The sequence below is a fragment of the Physella acuta genome, unplaced genomic scaffold, assembly GCF_028476545.2.
Source record: "Physella acuta isolate Inbredline_101_S28 unplaced genomic scaffold, ASM2847654v3 ptg001628l, whole genome shotgun sequence".
Lineage (NCBI taxonomy): Eukaryota > Metazoa > Mollusca > Gastropoda > Physidae > Physella > Physella acuta.
The window spans coordinates 75,739-94,906 of record NW_026733142.1 but is presented as its reverse complement, the minus strand read 5'-3'; the positions used below and the strand labels follow the sequence as shown (position 1 = coordinate 94,906).

General features: G+C 41.0%; 2 protein-coding genes across 2 annotated transcripts in view; one reads left to right on the top strand and one right to left on the bottom strand.

Moving 5' to 3' along the window:
- The window catches only part of LOC131929437 (leucine-rich repeat-containing protein let-4-like), a 31,259-nt gene extending 27,777 nt beyond the window's left edge, over positions 1-3,482 (bottom strand). The window contains exon 1 of the mRNA XM_059285645.1: positions 3,229-3,482. The gene's annotated coding sequence lies outside the window, so the exon portion shown is untranslated. The remainder of the gene's footprint in view (positions 1-3,228) is intronic.
- LOC131929438 (mitochondrial inner membrane protease subunit 2-like) overlaps positions 1-19,168 on the top strand; it is an 86,414-nt gene that overhangs the window by 35,739 nt on the left and 31,507 nt on the right. The gene's annotated exons all lie outside the window — the stretch shown is intronic.

Sequence of the window (19,168 nt, the reverse complement as noted above, 5' to 3'; positions counted from 1 at the left end):
GACGTGAAGGGGCCGTGCACATATTATGCAAGGCAAACACATTTGACCATCCTGCCCTACCCCCCCCCCCCCCCCCCCTTTAAATAACTTAGAGCAACGTCATCCTCAGACGTACAACCACATTTCATAGAACATTTTTCATTTCGTATAACATTTTTAGGATTTACCCCCCCCCCCCCCCCCCCCCCCTTTCCCCAACCTCATTATATTAACGTCATGGTTAATTAGTTTGAGTGAAATTTTAATGATTGTTACAGGCTTTTATTTAACTTGACTCTTCCGCATCTGTCATGGACGTAAACTTGAAAACGTTATCTCACTCATTTCTACCGAACCGATTTTTTCCCCATAGTTGATAAGTAGGTCAATACTTGATGACAATGCAATGTGGCGAAAATTTAATAAATTATTTTATTTAAAAAAAAATAGATGCAATCAGAAGCGGTGTTAATATTTCTCCACGCCACCCAATACCCTCTTTCGTGTTTTGTAATGTGTGCAGGACCCCTTAACCACGTGTGTGTGTGGAGGGGGGGGGGAGACATTTTAATTTTTACCTGAAGTTGTTTGTGTGCTGGACCAGGATGTGACGCACGTCCGTGTTTACAATTGTAAACAACGGTGTGAAGAGGAAGGGTGAAAGTTGTATTGCAACATAGGGGAAAGTACTAAATGTGGGTGTGGTTATGGTGGGTGTGATACGGTCATTCTTTCTAGTCTGGTATGTTGAGATGGATGTGTTGCGGTAATATTAACCTAGACTGATACGTTTAATGATGATAAGAGTCACGATTACAATATTGCCAGTTCGCGGGTGACCTTGAAATTGTATAGAGTCTTCGACCCTGAAGTGAAACCCTGACCCTTAAGTGAACCCTAACCCCTGACCTTAACCCTAACCTACCCACAATGCACATTTTGTATCACTTTCATAAATTTCCACGTAAATACATTTTCTTAATTGGAACCAAAGTGTTCTATTAACGGTCGCCCCCCCCCCCAATCCATACTGCACGGAGCTTTAAGAGTCAATATTATTATAATTCTGACTTGCGTCAGTAGGACGCCCCTGAGTTCACCCAACTCTGCTGGGTACCTGACTTAAGTTAGGAATTAAAAGGTCATGGTGGAGCCTTCATGGTAGGCCGAGGTCATTGAAACTGATGCACTCTACTGCATCTGTCCCATGTGTCATTGGCACGAACAGAAAAAAATAATGATTATTGTAATTCAATGTATTTATTTCTGTTAGTAAACATTGGCATTGTAACCGAATGAATAGCATTTTATTAATAAAAAGATTTTTCATTTCACTATCTAAGCCTCTCCTATAACACATAGATAACATCTTTACTTTAGTTTATTTTCAAAGAAAAAACTAATCAATTTTCCCCGTCTATAACATATTGAAAACAAAGTTAATCCTATTTGTTATGTGAAAAGAAAAACAAATCCATTTTCCCATCTTAATCTGTCTATAAGATATTGAAAACAAAGTTAGTCCAGTTTGTTAGGTGCAAAGAAAAACGAATCCATTTCCCTGTATTAACTTGTCTGTTACATATTGAAAACAAAGTTAGTCCAGTTTGTTACGTGCAATGAAAAACGAATGAATTGTATCCAATAGCTGTGTGTGTGTCAAATCGATGAAGTTACATCATGTGAGTTACATGCATTCTATTGATTGCTGGCTACAGAATGGTTGTGTATGCATGTTAGCAGGTTTATTATTCCTGGTGTTCACTGGTCATTATTGCTATGTTAAGGTGGGGGTGGCTGGTTTTGTTTGTCAGGTTTTCTATGTTAAGGGGAGGTAGCTAGTTTTATTTGTCAGGATTTCTATGTTTAGGTGAAGGTAGCTTACCATATTTGTCATTATTTCTCTGTTAGAGAAAGGTAACTCACTATGCCATTAGATTTTTGTCGCATTGTGCGGTCATATTTTTGGTAAGAAAAAGTGGCCGACTTTATTAATTATAATTTTTTTGTTAATGAGTGGTAGCCAGTTTTTTTTTTAAATTTATTATTTATATTTTAAATTAAATGCAGCTAGTTTCTTTTTTTTGGTCATTTATTTATTTAATGAGAGGCAGCTTGCGTTATCAACAATTCTTTCTTAAGCGACTGCCTCTAGCTTGTGATTGGTTTTCTGTTGCTGATTAGAAATATCAAGTGCCTATTGACGGTCCTTTAGTTCCATAACCAGGGGAATAACCCACTAGAATGCTAACCTGGAATTCTCGAGTACGAATCGTGGTTCAAGTCAGTAGAACGTCCCTGAGTCCACCCAGCTCTGATGGGTACTCTACTCACGTTAGGGAAAGTAAAGGCGGCTGGGCATAGTGCTGACCACACTATCCCTTCATATGCAGAGGTCACAGAAACAAGTGAACTCTACTTCATCTGCCCCATGTGACTTGGGCACGAAAGGGAAAAGATGATGATGATGTTTTACAGGTCAGAGGGAAACAATAGTTCGTAATACGGAGGGAGAGAGAGAGGGAGAGAGAGAGGGAGAGAGAGAGGGAGAGAGAGAGAGAGAGGGAGAGAGAGAGGGAGAGAGAGGGAGAGAAAGAGAGAGAGAGAGAGAGCAAGTCGCTTTCTTTGTCGTAACTTTTACATCAGGGGAGGTAACCGTCATGCTTGGCTCGTCATTGTTTTCATGCTAAAGACGGAACGACTAGCCTACCTTTTACATTATTTAAAGCTTTACCAACACAGTAAACACGTCTTGCTAACAGTTATGTTTACGGCTGTAATTTATATCGTAAAACGTCTTCCGCATTGTAATTCCGTAGTAGCCTACTGATCCTGGTACAAAACATGCATATTTTCTCACGCACATTTATTTCTACCAGGTTTAACTTAATTATAACGCGCGATGTTTTTTCACCCCCCTTTCCTCATGCAAACTCCTCACACGCACTCCTCCCCACCCACACTCGACCCCCTACCCCCTGGCGTGTACACCAGACCCACGGGCCCCACCCCAACAGGTAAGTGACTTGACATGAGTTTCGCGTGTCCCGTTATCCCTAATTGTACCCTGTTGAATCGACCAGGCACCAGCGGGGGGATTCCCGATCACGTGATAACCGACATGAGTTTCAGCCCAGGGTCACTGTTGTGTTCCACCTACAGGAACTCTAAATTACTACCCACCTTCCCATATACCAAGAGATTGTTTATCTGTAAGTTATAAATAGGTTATGAAAAAAGTTATCTTACATGGTAGAAGAGCTTATCCAATCCAGCTAATTATCCCCGCACGAACATGTAATCCTAATCTTAATCCGTGCACGGTTAGAAAATCGTGTGTATACACAAGCAGCCCCATGTGAAGAAATGGTTCCCCTCTCCTGTGTGCGACTATTTTTTTATTTTTAAATTTTTTTTTTATTGTGTGCGCGGGTCTTCTTGCTTGCAGCGGCGTCGCACGGAAACTAGATCGTCCCTAAATCCACTCCGCGCTACCCCTTTCAGGGCTAAGTAGATTCTTCCCGTGAGCTCTCTGCGCGTGGCCTTCTATTCTCGCGTGGCGGGGTGGCGGAGAGAGGGTTGCGCGTGCCTTGGCGTACCGCGGTGGGGAGTGGGGGGGGGGGGAGGTAAAAAAAGTAAGGGGTGGGGGGGGGGGTTGATCTAATAAAAACATAAGACTGCACTCATTCTCAATTGTTCTACACACAAGTGCTGTCTGAAGCTGGTTTTGATTGAAGTAAACAAACGGGATTAGGGGGATCAGTTTTTTAAAAGTAGGTGGAGAGTGGAGGGGTGTTTGGTGTTGTCAACAACGAATGTTCTAGATTTATAATGTCTGTGTTTGTCTCATCTTTTGAAGTGTGGTGTGGTTGGATCACTATGTGACATATGTGACATAGAAAACTGTGTCACCGGTAAATAATTTTTTCACACACAACTGAGCATCACATCAAAACAATGCTACATCATTTTTCATTTGTAATTTCCGGCTCTGTTTTTTTTAAATTATAGAAACAAAATTAGATCGTTAAAATAAATGTTATTACTTTTTTTTACACGTGGTTATTTGTAATGAGATTTTTCAAAAACAAAAACAAATCTCCTAGTATAATAGGCTCACAGTAACGGGGTCTAGCCCGGGTAGCTTAAATATTGATTGAATGTGATAGAGTATTAAAGCCATCTACATGCAGTCTGCACCAGCTGAACTTAGCACTAGTGACTCGATTCTTCTTCTTCTTCTTAGTTGAAATATTGAGGGGGGTTTACTCCGACATAGTTTAGAATTACGTGTCGCCATGTCATGCGCTAAAAGGCTCGTTGGTTCCAACTTCAGCCTGCTTTTCTTTCTGGATTTGCTGCCATTAAATATATAACAGTTGTGCACCCAAGAATAATCTGCCAGTTAGGAGTTGTTTGATTTTTAGTTTTTTCTTCTAGATGAGTTGCTGTCCCAAACTAACGAGACTTATCTGCCCGGGGATCCAAACTTAAGGTTTTACGAGTCGACGTACGCTTTCCTACCTAACCATACCTTCCCCAGCGCCTCATTGAATGAAGGAAGACATTTGTTTTAACCCTTTCCCAACCAGGTGTCGTTTAAACGGGGGCGTGGCGACCTAGTTGACGGGCAATCGAGAACCGCAGGAAATGGTTTTGTGGTTTCTATTTCTGCTTCTCATCGGCTGCTGTAGGGTTAATCTTCAGCTTTATATCTGATTTAGGTTCAGTTAACTGTTTAGCTGCTTTGTTACCGAGGTAGTTTTAAATTTCTTAGCTCTGTTACTGATGTAGTTTTAAATTACATTTCTTTAGCTCTGCTACTGATATAGTTTTAAATTACATTTCTTAGCTCTGTTACCGATGTAGTTTTAAATTTCTTAGCTGTGTTAGTGATGTACTTTAAAATTACATTTCAGTATCTCTGTTACTGTTTTTTTTTTAAAATTACACTTCTCTAGCTCTGTTACTGAAGTAGTTTTAAATTACATTTTAGCAGCTCTACACGGTTTAAGCTTAATCCACTCTTCAAGTGCTAGAGGCGATGTAGGGTTAATTTAATCTATGCATCTCAGTAACCGCCGTAGGGTTAATTAAAAAAATGTTAATCCACTATCATATGTCACGGCGACTTTAGGGTTAATTGAATATAATGATGCAACTGTTAAAGTCCTAAAGTCCCTTTAAAGTCGACATCACCCCCCCCCCCCCCCACACACACACCCTACCCCTCTGTATATTTTGTGAGCTCTAACAATGTGTAGACTGGGTGGTCAATTGGCAGAGCGAGTAAAGTATTCCTAAAAGATGTGAAGTTTAAATACCGATCGTTGTAGCCTGAAATCTTGATTCTAGTAATTAGCTGATTCAATTAATGGCTCACTTAATTGATTTAATTAGAAGTTCCTACAGCTGGCTAAATTAAAAGTTAAAATAAATTATTACATTAAAAGTTCAAATACCTGAATAAACTAAAAGTTTAAATGATTAAATTAAAAGTTCATATAACTGATTAAATCAAAAGTTCAGGTTACTGATTACATTAAAAGTTCATTAACGAATACGAAGTGAAAAATAAAGCAACCCCCCCTCCCCCGCCGTCTTCTTACCCTATCCCAGGTGTCTCCATTGACACACCAAAAATGTATGTTATATTCTGTTCGTCTCTTCTGGCTGTCACTGATAAAAAATGTCGGCCTGCTAAACACCTGCTACATGGGGTGACGTGTCGTTTTGTTTACCTGTTGTTTCAGTTGTGTCATGAGGTGTAGCGGTGTGGGGAGGGGTTGTGGAAGGTGTTGTAGATGATTATGGATGGTGCATTGTTGGATGTTGTACATGATTGATGAGGTGCTGTATGGTGTGTTGTAGATGATTATGGATGGTGCATTGTTGGATGTTATACATGATTGATAAGGTGCTGTATGGTGTGTTGTAGATGATTATGGATGGTGCATTGTTGGATGTTGTACATGATTGATAAGGTGCTGTATGGTGTGTTGTAGATGATTATGGATGGTGCATTGTTGGATGTTATACATGATTGATAAGGTGCTGTATGGTGTGTTGTAGATGATTATGGATGGTGCATTGTTGGATGTTGTACATGATTGATGAGGTGCTGTATGTGATGTTTAGGTTGATTGTGGAGGGTGCTGTGTGGGATGTTTAGGTTGATTGTGGAGGATGCTGTATGTGATGTTTAGGTTGATTGTGGAGGGTGCTGTATGGTGTGCTGTAGATGATTGTGGAGGATGCTGTATGTGATGTTTAGGTTGATTGTGGAGGATGCTGTGTGGGATGTTTAGGTTGATTGTGGAGGGTGCTGTATGTGATGTTTAGGTTGATTGTGGAGGGTGCTGTATGGTGTGCTGTAGATGATTGTGGAGGATGCTGTATGTGATGTTTAGGTTGATTGTGGAGGGTGCTGTATGGGATGTTTAGGTTGATTGTGGAGGGTGCTGTGTGGGATGTTTAGGTTGATTGTGGAGGGTGCTGTATGGTGTGCTGTAGATGATTGTGGAGGATGCTGTATCTGATGTTTAGGTTGATTGTGGAGGATGCTGTGTGGGATGTTTAGGTTGATTGTGGAGGGTGCTGTATGTGATGTTTAGGTTGATTGTGGAGGGTGCTGTATGTGATGTTTAGGTTGATTGTGGAGGGTGCTGTATGTGATGTTTAGGTTGATTGTGGAGGATGCTGTGTGGGATGTTTAGGTTGATTGTGGAGGATGCTGTGTGGGATGTTTAGGTTGATTGTGGAGGATGCTGTGTGGGGTGTTTTAGATGATTGTGGAGGGTGCTGTGTGGGATGTTTAGGTTGATTGTGGAGGGTGCTGTATGGGGTGTTTTAGATGATTGTGGAGGGTGCTGTGTGGGATGTTTAGGTTGATTGTGGAGGATGCTGTGTGGGATGTTTAGGTTGATTGTGGAGGATGCTGTGTGGGATGTTTAGGTTGATTGTGGAGGATGCTGTGTGGGATGTTTAGGTTGATTGTGGAGGATGCTGTGTGGGATGTTTAGGTTGATTGTGGAGGATGCTGTGTGGGATGTTTAGGTTGATTGTGGAGGATGCTGTGTGGGATGTTTAGGTTGATTGTGGAGGATGCTGTGTGGGATGTTTAGGTTGATTGTGGAGGGTGCTGTATGGGGTGTTTAGGTTGATTGTGGAGGATGCTGTATGGGATGTTTAGGTTGATTGTGGAGGGTGCTGTATGGGATGTTTAAGTTGATTGTGGAGGGTGCTGTATGGGATGTTTAGGTTGATTGTGGAGGATGCTGTATGGGATGTTTAGGTTGATTGTGGAGGGTGCTGTATGGGATGTTTAGGTTGATTGTGGAGGGTGCTGTGTGGGATGTTTAGGTTGATTGTGGAGGGTGCTGTATGGGATGTTTAGGTTGATTGTAGAGGGTGCTATATGGTGTGCTGTTGATGTTTGCGGAGGGCTTTTGATTGGATGCTTGTAAGGATTTTGTGAACGATGTTGGATATTGGGCTGTATGAGTTTGTTTTGTATTTGTGTGTGCTATTATGTTTGTAGAGGGTGTTGGATGGGGTTCTGAAAAAGATTGTGAAAGACAGTAACAACAACAAGCGCACATCAAACGCACGATCACCTGAGCTGTTATCGAAACATGGCGCAATTTGTAGGGAGCAAACATACGCGGCTTGCTACTTCCGGGTATGATCTATGTATGGATGTGGCCGGTACAGCGTTTGTGGGTTTGGTAGATCTAAGCCCTGTAACTATTTTTAACTGTGACTGGGGGTTTAGCCTCTTTACCCCTTTGCACTGTATTGTTTACTTCCCCCCTCACCCCCCACCCCACCACCGAAAACCACAGAAATCCCTGCAACAACATCTGCACAACGTCGTAAAGGGCGCCCGGCGACAGCTTGTACACCCGGCCCTAACTCTGGTCACGTGCTGCGGTTTTACGGGCGTCACGTGGTTAACGTAGCGTAGAGGAAGTAGAACGGCACGATCGAATCCCATCCTTTGTCTTATGTTCGGTTCCACCGCCTTCGATAGTTTTTTGTTTCCGCCTAACTCGATGGTTGTGTTGAGCTCTCAACAACATCATTTGGTGGGCTGGAACAGCAACACTTCCTACTACTGCCGACTCTATCCTACATGAGCGACTCGAACAACAAAACACTCAGGTCACACTTTGAGTCAGATGTACTGGGCCAATGACTAACGACGTTTGAGTGCGTTATTAATTTATTTCGTGAAGGGCTTCTCAAACTTTCCTCAACATGGACCCCAGTTTAGACTATTCGGGGTCTATCAAGCTGTAATTAAACGATTTCCTAAAATTAATAATTAATTTTTTTTAAATTAACACCCCAACCCCTTCTATTCTCCCCGAATGGTATAGTGACCAATGTTATGCTCTAGTGGCCCATGGTATGCTACAGTGACCCATGGTATGGTATAGTGACCTATGTTATGCTCTAGTGGCCCATGGTATGCCATAGTGACCTATGGTATGTTATAGTGACCCATGGTATGATATAGTGACCCATGGTATGATATAGTGACCCATGGTATGGTATAGTGACCCATGGTATGCTATAGTGACCCATGGTATGCTATAGCGCCGAATAACAAAAACACATGGTCTAAATTATGTAACACAAGACCCAAGTTAAAGCTGTCGCTGTCACGCTTGAGTGCACACGCATCAGACCGTGACGCTGGTGCATGCATAATGACGTGGTGACGTCATGGGGGTGGTTGAAATTGACCCCGGCCTGTGACTATGGCGTTGGTCTTATCGTCGTGTCTGCTCACACGGTCGTTTAAAAACAAGTCGTTTGCGAATGTATAGGTTGGTTTTATTCTACGAAATAATAGTTTGATTTGATTCTCATCACCCAATATTTTTTATCTCAACCTTTCTGCTGACTTCAAAGTGTACACTTGGCTTAGCCGTACCGCTTTTATCTTATTGCTGGCTTAGATAAATAGTTTTTTACTTGAAGGTTAAGTTTAGGCAGTTTAGGGTTAGAGTTTGATAAAAAGATAGTTTGACATTGAAATAGCAGACAATGCTATTAAGTTGTAGTTTTAGAATCGCTTTATGTGCGTATGTGACTGACATCAGACAGTGACACGATATGACTGACATCACTGTCACGATATGACTGACATCACTGTCACGATATGACTGACATCACTGTCACGATATGACTGACATCATACAATGCCACGCCACAGAAAACAAACCTGCATCAGGATAAAACACAGGAAATATTCTGACCTTGACCTGGTTTCTCGCCGTGTGCAAATATCTGGCAGTTTTTGTCTAATATTCTACACATCGCTCTCAACACCAGAACGATCCGCAGACATCCAACACACAACATTTCTTTTTGATGGAACCCTTTAATTAGTTTGCTTCAGATACTCTGGTACAATGGTGACATACCCCGCAATATTTTAGCTACACAGTAGACGATGATTATAATTACTAATTATTATTAATATTCACACTTCAGGAGTTAAAGCTACATGTCAAGGTCAAGGTTAATATATGTGTAATGAACCATATGTCCCTCTATTAAGATAATTCATTCTAGGGTATGTCTAAAAAAGAACCTTAAGGATAACAATGTAATTATATTTATTAGAATAAATAATTACAAATTAAGTTTGGACAAAGATTAACACTTATAAGCTGCGGTTGTTCACTTAGTAATTGAGCATACATAAGCACGTAATGGCTGGGGTACAGGACAACAGAGACTTTGAGACCCACTGTACTGTATATATACGTATGATAAGGCAAGGTGCTCCACCGACAGATGTGAGTTTAAAGTATTTGGTTGAAAGACTTCAGATGCATCAACCCCAATGGTTTGAACGTTCTTTGAGAGTTACTTCACGCTTCAGTGATTCAGTAGTTAGAGTGCATGTTTCGGCCCACGTGTGTGTTGGTGAGTGTGTGTGTTTGTGTTTCGAGTGAGTGGATGAATGCATGTGTGTATTTTTTTGTTCACGTGTTCACTTATTCCTTTTTATTTGCTGTAATGTATGTGATTAATTTTAATTTATTTTTAATTGGTTTTAGTGCTTATGTGTATATACAGTATATTCGTATGTATGTGTTGTAATGTATGTGTGTATGTATGCATGTGTTTTTTTGTGTGTTTACCAGCATCTATTTTCGTTTTTCAAGGGGTTGTATGCGTGTGTACAGATGTGTGTGTGTGTGTGTTTATGTGTTCGGATGTGTGTGTGTGTATTTATGTGTACGGAGCTGTGTGTATATGTGTACGGATCTGTGTACACGTGTTCAAAATGACCTTCCCATAACGAGGTTTACACGTCTGACATTTGATTGTTACTCAATGCCAGCTGTGAGTAAAGTTGAAAGGTCGCACACCAACTGGTACATGATCGTGTTGGCTCCCCCCCCCCCCCAACCCCTTCCCCTTCCCCCCACAGTTATCCCGTGATGTAATCAAAATTGGCAGGTCGCTCTTTTTTTTTCCTTTATAAATCCCATGATGGATACAAGTGGCGGCGGTGTGTGTGTGGGGGGGGGGGGGAAGTGATATTTAGAGCAGCCATTACATAAAATAAAATTATGAAACATGACAGAAGTAAGGGATCGCCGTGGTCGGGCCAGTAAAGCTTAAGGCTGCTAAAAAGTCGCGAGTTTGAACCCGCAGGCTGATGCGACTTGATAGCTGGGAACAGCTATGAAACAAAATCAAGCGAGCTCCAAATGAAACAACTGCTGCCTTGTAGTTTGTTTTTCGACGGACAAAGTCCGCGAGAGCAAAATCCCAGAAAAAAATGCAAGCGGACTCAGTGGCGCATAACGTGTTGATACGTAAATTGGATGAAATCCTATCCAACATTACAATCAAGAACGAAGAAGAAGAAGAAAAAGATGTAAAACCTCACAAAAGGGAGTAAAAAAAGGGGGGGGGGTGGGGAGTGGGGTGTTAGAGAAACAATGCAATTTAAAACACAAAAATGACATGTAAAAATTATCGGATAATAAAAATAGATGGGGTGTGTGTGGGGTGGGGGGTGATTAAGAGCAACAATGAAATTTCAAGTATCAACAGAGACGAGAGATTACAAGATTATCGTTGACACATCTGTATACAAATCTTACGGCTAAAACCGGTTTTTTTGTGTGTGCCGAATCAACGTGCTTGTGATTTACCTCGTGTAGTTACAGAACAGTTTTCAACAGCTTCATGAGCGCTAATCACCGGCTGTCTTAGAACATTGTACAGCATTGAAAGTCATGGTTTTCTGTGTTTACATACATGGTGCTGTTCTTGTATGACAGTGATGGGATGGCGTGGTCTCGAGTTCGAATCCGGGTTCAATCAGTAGGAAAGCAAGGGCATCTGGGGATAGTGCTAATTTCACTATCCCTTCATTTGCCGAGGTCTCTGAAACAGATGAACTCTACTTCATCTGCCCCATGTGTCTTGGTCAAGAACGGGAAAAGATGATGATATGATAGTGAAACAATCTCAATGAGCTCGTAAAGCACCTCCGTGGTGCAGATAAAGTAGAGTTCAGCTGTTTGATCGATGATTATTTGACAGTGCCTATTCGTCTGCAATAAGTAGTTCTACTGTTATAAGGTTTGTCATTTTCTGTAGTTGTTGCATACGGCAAGATGTAGTTTAGAACTTGACACTGTGTAGGGTTGTATGACTTGTATCAAACTTCAGTGTCGTGTTTAGCCATGGAACTGCTGTGTTTATCTACTGCAGTAAACAACTCTAGTGACAAAGACGACGGAAACGATGAATCGACAAGAGAGAGAATTAGGACATGAAAAAAAAAAGGGGGACGAAAAAGGGGAGGGAAATCTTCCCTGCCTCATCATTCACTGCCTGGCTCCAGAAACAGGCTCTTTAGATTTCCCAATCCCATTTCCCTCTCTATTTCCGCTCTCTCCTCGGGGAAGTGTTTCCGGTCTGACGGTCTATACAGTTTATCAACCGTCCCCACCCCCTTCTCCTCACCCCTGCTCCTCCAGGCAGCCTTGAGCTTAAATAGCCAATGTCTACCTCGTCCAAAGCTTTACATTTACTCATCCGATGCTCTGACCTCCGCCCCTCTATCCCCATCCATCCTCTTGTATAGGCAGTTATGAGCTAAAATAGCAAATATCTACCTAGGCCTTAACTTCAATTACTACCTTCCCCCCCCCCCCATGTTTCTTCCTGGACCCTTTAACACCCCCCCCCCCCCGCTACAGGCAGCCTTGAACTTGAATAGCCAAAATGTTTGCTTGGTTCAAAACTTCTCACGTCTTCCCCCTGACCCCCTATTTTCTACACCCTCCCCCATCATTTTCTATAGTCAGCCTAGGGCCCAGATAGCCAATGTCTACCTCTGCCCAAACTCACCCCCCTCCTTCGGCTCCTGACCCCCTCTCCTCTAACCCTCCACCCCCCCTCCCTCCCCCCCCCCCGACACGAACCCCCCCCCCCCCCCCCGACACGACCCCCTCCCCCATTTTCTTCTATAGTCAGCCCAGATAGCCAATGTCTACCTCTGCCCAAACTCCATTCACTCTGAATAAACGGCCTTAAACCACTTTTCTGCTTATTGATTTTTTTACCCACCCGTCCCCCCTGTCACCCTACCCCTCCGTCTGTCGGAAGTTTTTAGAGTAATTTCCTCCTGCCTTTGGGCGCTTGTAACAGACTTTTGTCCGGGTTTAAATAGATATTCCAGATGAATTATGTATAACGTTTTTATCCGGGTTTAAATGTACATTCTACATGAATTGTGCATAATATATTATGAATTATCTATAATGATGTATACCGGTTTTGTCCGGGTTTGAAAAGTCATATATGTGTACACTACACAATCATGTCGTACATGTCTTTGAATTTAAATACATGGTGATTGTGCTGTCTACTTAAGACGAGATGGTTAGGTCGGATTGGGTTGACTTGTAAGGATTGTGTAAGGTATTTGCGATTGTGCTGATTGGTTAGGATTGTGTTGTCTGGTTAGAATTGTGTTGTCTAGTTAGGATTGTGCTGTCTAGTTAGGATTGTGCTGTCTAGTTAGAATTGTGCTGTCTAGTTAGGATTGTGTTGTCTGGTTAGAATTGTGTTGTCTAGTTAGGATTGTGCTGTCTAGTTAGGATTGTGCTGTCTAGTTAGAATTGTGCTGTCTAGTTAGGATTGTGTTCGCTAGTTAGGATTGTACTGTCTAGTTAGTATTGTGCTGTCTAGTTAGGATTGTGCTGTCTAGTTAGGATTGTGCTGTCTAGTTAGGATTGTGCTGTCTAGTTAGGATTGTGCAGTCTAGTTAGGATTGTGTTCGCTAGTTAGGATTGTGCAGTCTAGTTAGGATTGTGTTCGCTAGTTAGGATTGTGCAGTCTAGTTAGGATTGTGCAGTCTAGTTAGGATTGTGCAGTCTAGTTAGGATTGTGCAGTCTAGTTAGGATTGTGCAGTCTAGTTAGGATTGTGCAGTCTAGTTAGGATTGTGTTCGCTAGTTAGGATTGTGCCGTCTAGTTAGGATTGTGCAGTCTAGTTAGGATTGTGCTGTCTAGTTAGGATTGTGCTGTCTAGTTAGGATCGTGCTGTATAATTTTGATTGTGCTGTTACATCACATTCCAGCATTTCTCTTGTTCTCGAAAATACCATAACGAGTGTGTGAGTGTAGGTGTGGAAATATTGGGGGGGGGGGGGGTGTTATGTGTTCTCAGAGTTTCCATTTCTAATATTCTTAAAGTGGTCGTCTGAAATCAAATCACTCCCTGTACTCCCTAGCTTTGATCCGCCCCTGAAGTCCCCAGTCATATCGTTTTAATCCTCCTGTTAAATTTATTAAAGACTAGTGAAACACATTTTGTCTGCTTGCTGCCCACTCAAATATTGAAGCAAGGAAATCGAAAATTCCTTTTAGCACTGCCGTTTGTAGAAGCGAATATTTACACGGGTTTGGAAAAAAAGAAAGAAAAATAACGACAATCGTATTTCTTCCTTCTGGAGAGTAAGACAGCAACGTTAATTATAATCGCATTTCCCATCAGGATTTATTGGAAATCAGGCGAGAATCGCGTCGCCTGATTTGGAAATAAAAAAATAAAAAAAAAAAAACAACAGGAAAAAAAATGAAAGCGGGAAGATGGCGAGCGAAGAGCGACCTCTCGCGGTGAAGTGGTTAGGAGAGATAACTGAGATTCCCGACTAAAGGGACGTAATCAAACCAGGCGTCCAGCGAAATTCTGCTCAAGTAACTGTCGCTATTGATTTTCCTAGTCCTTCCGGTTTTGATCGGGAATTATTTTTTTAGCTGGTCACAGGCACATTTTTTTAATGAACTGGTCGTTATTCTCTCATACATATTAGTTTTACCTTTTATTTATGCTTTTAAAAAGGTAAATCAATACCGTATTACATTTCTACACCCACCGTGATTTCTGTCAGAAATTGCATGCACCAGCATCAGTTATTTAATACATTGATTCTACACTAATGGCAGCTAGGTTTTAAGTATCCCGGCCAATTACATTATAATTATAACATTATATTATAATTACATTATATTGTAATTATATATATATATATATATATATATATATATAAATATAAAATTATGATAATATATATTATTATAATAGTTTTATTATTATAATTTTATATAAAATTATAATAATACATATTATAATTATATTATTACTCTCACTCGCAGTGCCTACTGACTGCTGTTTCAGTAAGCTATTGACGTATATATTGAATATTAGACCGTACATTGAGTTTAATTGTTTACGAACTTATGCCAGGTACTCCTCACAGCTGAGTAGTTTCTCAAGCATCATATGGCCCTGAACCTGATGAAACGTTTGTTTAAACTCCCGACCCCCATCAGAAGTAATTAACCACTGTTGTGTCATCAGAAGTAATTAACCACTATTGTGTCATCAGAAGTAATTAACCACTGTTGTGTCATCTTTCAGATCACGGTTTGTAGTTAAAAAAAAATACATTGTGTTGTGAGCTGTTCTTTATTCCATTCCGCACTATTTGATTTAGTTAACCGTACCCATTGTCCAAGTCGTTCTACCGTACCACTTGTCTCCGCATATTCCCTCTGATCACACCCCTCACTATAACCATCTTGCTATCTAGTGTCGGACAAATCGACATTCCCGCAAGGGTTCGAACCCACTCCGCACAGATGATAGAATATCGGATGTGAGGTGCGAGAGGGAAATTGAGACTGGGGGTTCATCTTGATCGATACTCTGGCGGAGCAGGAAGTAATCGATAAGTGTTGCAGTCAGTGGAGCGTGGCGTCGACGTGACGCAACCACTACAACCCGGTGCCCTGTTTATATCAAGTAGTGGAATCGTGCGCGTCTTGTAGCTGTGGTCTATGATGCATGTGATTTATTCACCTAACACCATAGACTGTCTTTAACAGCATATTTACATAAAATGACCTTCAATTTGCATGCAAGACAGAAGTAAACAATGTTCACTGACTGTTTCTATAGCGGTAAAGTTTCACAGAACAATGCTATGTCATATATGACAGCCTATTGCCTTGTCACTGTTTCATTGTATGGAATAACTTACCCCCCTGTGATATCTCATTACAATGCTGTGTTTTCTAATTTAAAATGGCTAATTAAGTTACAGTCTCTCTTTATGTGTGTCATGCTGCCCCCCTCCCTCCCCCAACCCCGCCTGTCGTTCGCTGTGCGCGACTTGGAACAAGGGAGAATGAGGTGAATTTTGAATTAGATGAAAGTTATGCAAGCTGGGATGACTGCTACATCATGATAACTGATAAATAATGACTTGACTTGTGTGTGATGACTGCTACATGATGACTGCTACATAATGACTGCTACATAATGGCTGCTACATGATGACTGCTACATGATGACTGCTACATAATGGCTGCTGAATGATGACTGCTACATGATGACTGCTACATAATGGCTGCTGAATGATGACTGCTGCATGATTACTGCTATATGATGACTTCATGTGATGCTACATAATGACTGCTACATGATGACTGCTACATAATGGCTGCTGAATGATGACTGCTGCATGATGACTGCTATATGATGACTTCACGTGATGCTACATAATGACTGCTAAAATATGAATGCAACATGCTAGGGAAGTGACCTTTCCAGGATTAGTTCCCAAATTGTAGAAAATCAACATTCCCAAAATGTTGTAAATCTACGTTCCCAAGTTATTGTAAACCAACGCTCCCAAGTTGTTGTAAATCAACGTTCCCAAGTTGTTGTAAATCAACATTCCCAAATTGTTGTAAATCAACATTTCCAAAATGTTGTAAACCAACGTTCCCAAGTTATTGTAAACCAACGCTCCCAAATTGTAGTAAATCAACATTCCCAAAATGTTGTAAATCTACGTTCCCAAGTTATTGTAAACCAACGCTCCCAAGTTGTTGTAAATCAACATTCCCAAATTGTTGTAAATCAACATTTCCAAAATGTTGTAAACCAACGTTCCCAAGTTATTATAAACCAACGCTCCCAAGTTGTAGTAAATCAACATTCCCAAATTGTTGTAAATCAACGTTCCCAAGTTGTAAATCAACCGTCCAAGATTTGCTTTAAACCCGATAGTCCGGTGCCAACCTCTAGCAGACGACAGTCAGGATCGTCCAGTACGAGACGTGTCTGTAGACCAACGTGAGATCTGCCTCTCCCGCCCGAGTGTGCGGACGGTCAAGTAGTCCTGAGTGTGTCTGATTGTTTGGGCAGCTCTGGGGTCTCCCGTCCTTCCTGGCAGTGAGGGGTCGGGTAATTGGATTGTCTTGTGGACGTTAACCCTCTACTGTCTGGTAATGTTAACCCTGTTCAGTCTGAGCTTGTCATAACGATACGCTGCCGTTTTTTTTTTTAAATATTGGTTTCATCTTAGACATGTTGGTGGAATATTTTTTTTTCTCAGCTCGAGAATATATCTGTAACGTTTTTTAGTGACTTGTGTATGTAATTTCTAGGGACTGTAGTGGATAACTTCTAGGGACTCGTGTAGGTACCTTCTAGGGATTTGTGTAGGTACTTTGTAGGTACTTGAGTAGGTACCCTCTTTGGGATTTGTGTAGGTACCCCCCCCCTCTCGCTCTCTCTCTCTCTCTCTCTCTCTCTCCCATATATATACATACAAATAAATATATATATATATATATATATATGACCGAAGGTATTACCGATTTTTTTTTAAAGTTAGGGTTTGAGTCAGAAATATGTTATGAATTACGGTTTAAATACAGACTATCGAGAAATCAGTCATTTACGACTAACCCGATATTATACAAAAGAGATTATCTAGAAAAGGAGCCGCCATCAAGTCGATGTTATCACCGTGGGTGGTGTCGTATCACCGTGCTGTCAGCTGTCCATTTTTTTTTCTCTAAAGTTTCACGTCATGTCCGTCGTTTCAAGTTCTCTATTGCGTCATGGCAACAGGGCGGGATGAAATGTCATCCAGGTATTGACAAAACAATAAAATAAAACAAACAGCGCATTTTTCTTAAGGGATTAGCCGCACGACAGTCAGCGAGAAGGGCATATTGGAATTGTCAAGTTGTGATTTGACAAGTTGAATCCGCTGATAGAAAACCTCGCCACGAACTCGGGGATATTTTTGATTATTTCATCCCGGGATTAACAAGCTTAGTCGTGCTGGGTTGCAGACAGCCTACGCATCTAATACTTTACAAAACGGCCTGCGCATCTAATACTTAACAAAACGGCCTGCGCACCTAATACTTTACAAAACGGACTGCGCACCTAATAATTTACAAAACGGACTGCGCACCTACTTTACAAAACGGACTGCGCACTTAATAATTTACAAAACGGACTGCGCACCTACTTTACAAAACGGACTGCGCATCTAATAATTTACAAAACGGACTGCGCACTTAATAATTTACAAAACGGACTGCGCACCTACTTTACAAAACGGACTGCGCACCTACTTTACAAAACGGACTGCGCACCTAATACTTTACAATGGGCAAACCGCATGCGCACCTAATACTTTACAAAACGCCTTGCGCACATACCTTTTTACAATTAGTCAGTAACAAACCTACGATCATTGCCCTTCACTGAGGTACCACACGATCCGCAAATCAAGATTATGCCTCAGTTGGAATCATCACGACTAAAGAAAACGAGAAACTAGATAACTAGATTGATGTAAAAATATACAACTACAAAATAAACAACATAACCTCACGCTAAATTTTATTGTAAAAAATACAAAAAAGTAAAAAAACAAACCATCGTCTTCAAAAAGTGTACCGTAAAAATATAATAACAAAGTAAACAAAACACGATCCCGGAAAGTGTACCGTAAAAAAAAAATTCAATTCAATCCTGGCCTCAGTTTCGACAGCTGCCCGCCTGATTAGCATAATCGTTAAAATCAACAACCGCGCCAGCTCCCCCTCTAGGTGTCAGAACCCCCAACGGATGTTTATTTAGTGCATTATATGATGTTGGAGTGGGGTGGGTTGTGTATAGAGGGGGGGGGGGGGGATATCGGTGAAAGTCTTTTATTTCATAAGACATTGTTGACATAGCCGATATGGGACGAGTTTGCTTTGTGTAGGGGAGGTAACCATTGCGTGCATGATAGCCCAGTGATAGTTAAGTTTTCTTTGTTATTGTGTTCAGGTGTAAGGGTTGAAAGAAATAGTTTTTATTTGAAGAAAAACCTTTTTAAAAAGTGTGGTTTTAATGTTGTTCATGATAAAGCTAAGAGTAATAACTTAACACAAAGCAGTGGTTGTAACTTAACATTAAGCCAGTGGTCCTGGAATTAAAAAAAAAACAAACAACAACTGATAATTCAAAGTAAGACCACATGTAAAATATAGCATATTAAAACATTTTCCCTCTAAATATGACGAAATGAAACTATCAGAAAAATGGTTTTGTTTTTTCGAAAATTTCGATTGCGCATTTTTCGGAGAACCGTACTTGTGCCTGTGGATATAGATAACTCTTAAGCTAACCACGTCCCTATGTCTGAACGTTGTAAATCACTACTCTATCTTAAAACAACTGTGTCTGCTATAATAACCTTCATCTTTTCCTCAACCCTAAGCATAACATTGATAGTAACTCTAAGCGCAACCTTCTAACTCATCATAAACACAGTCTTACCACT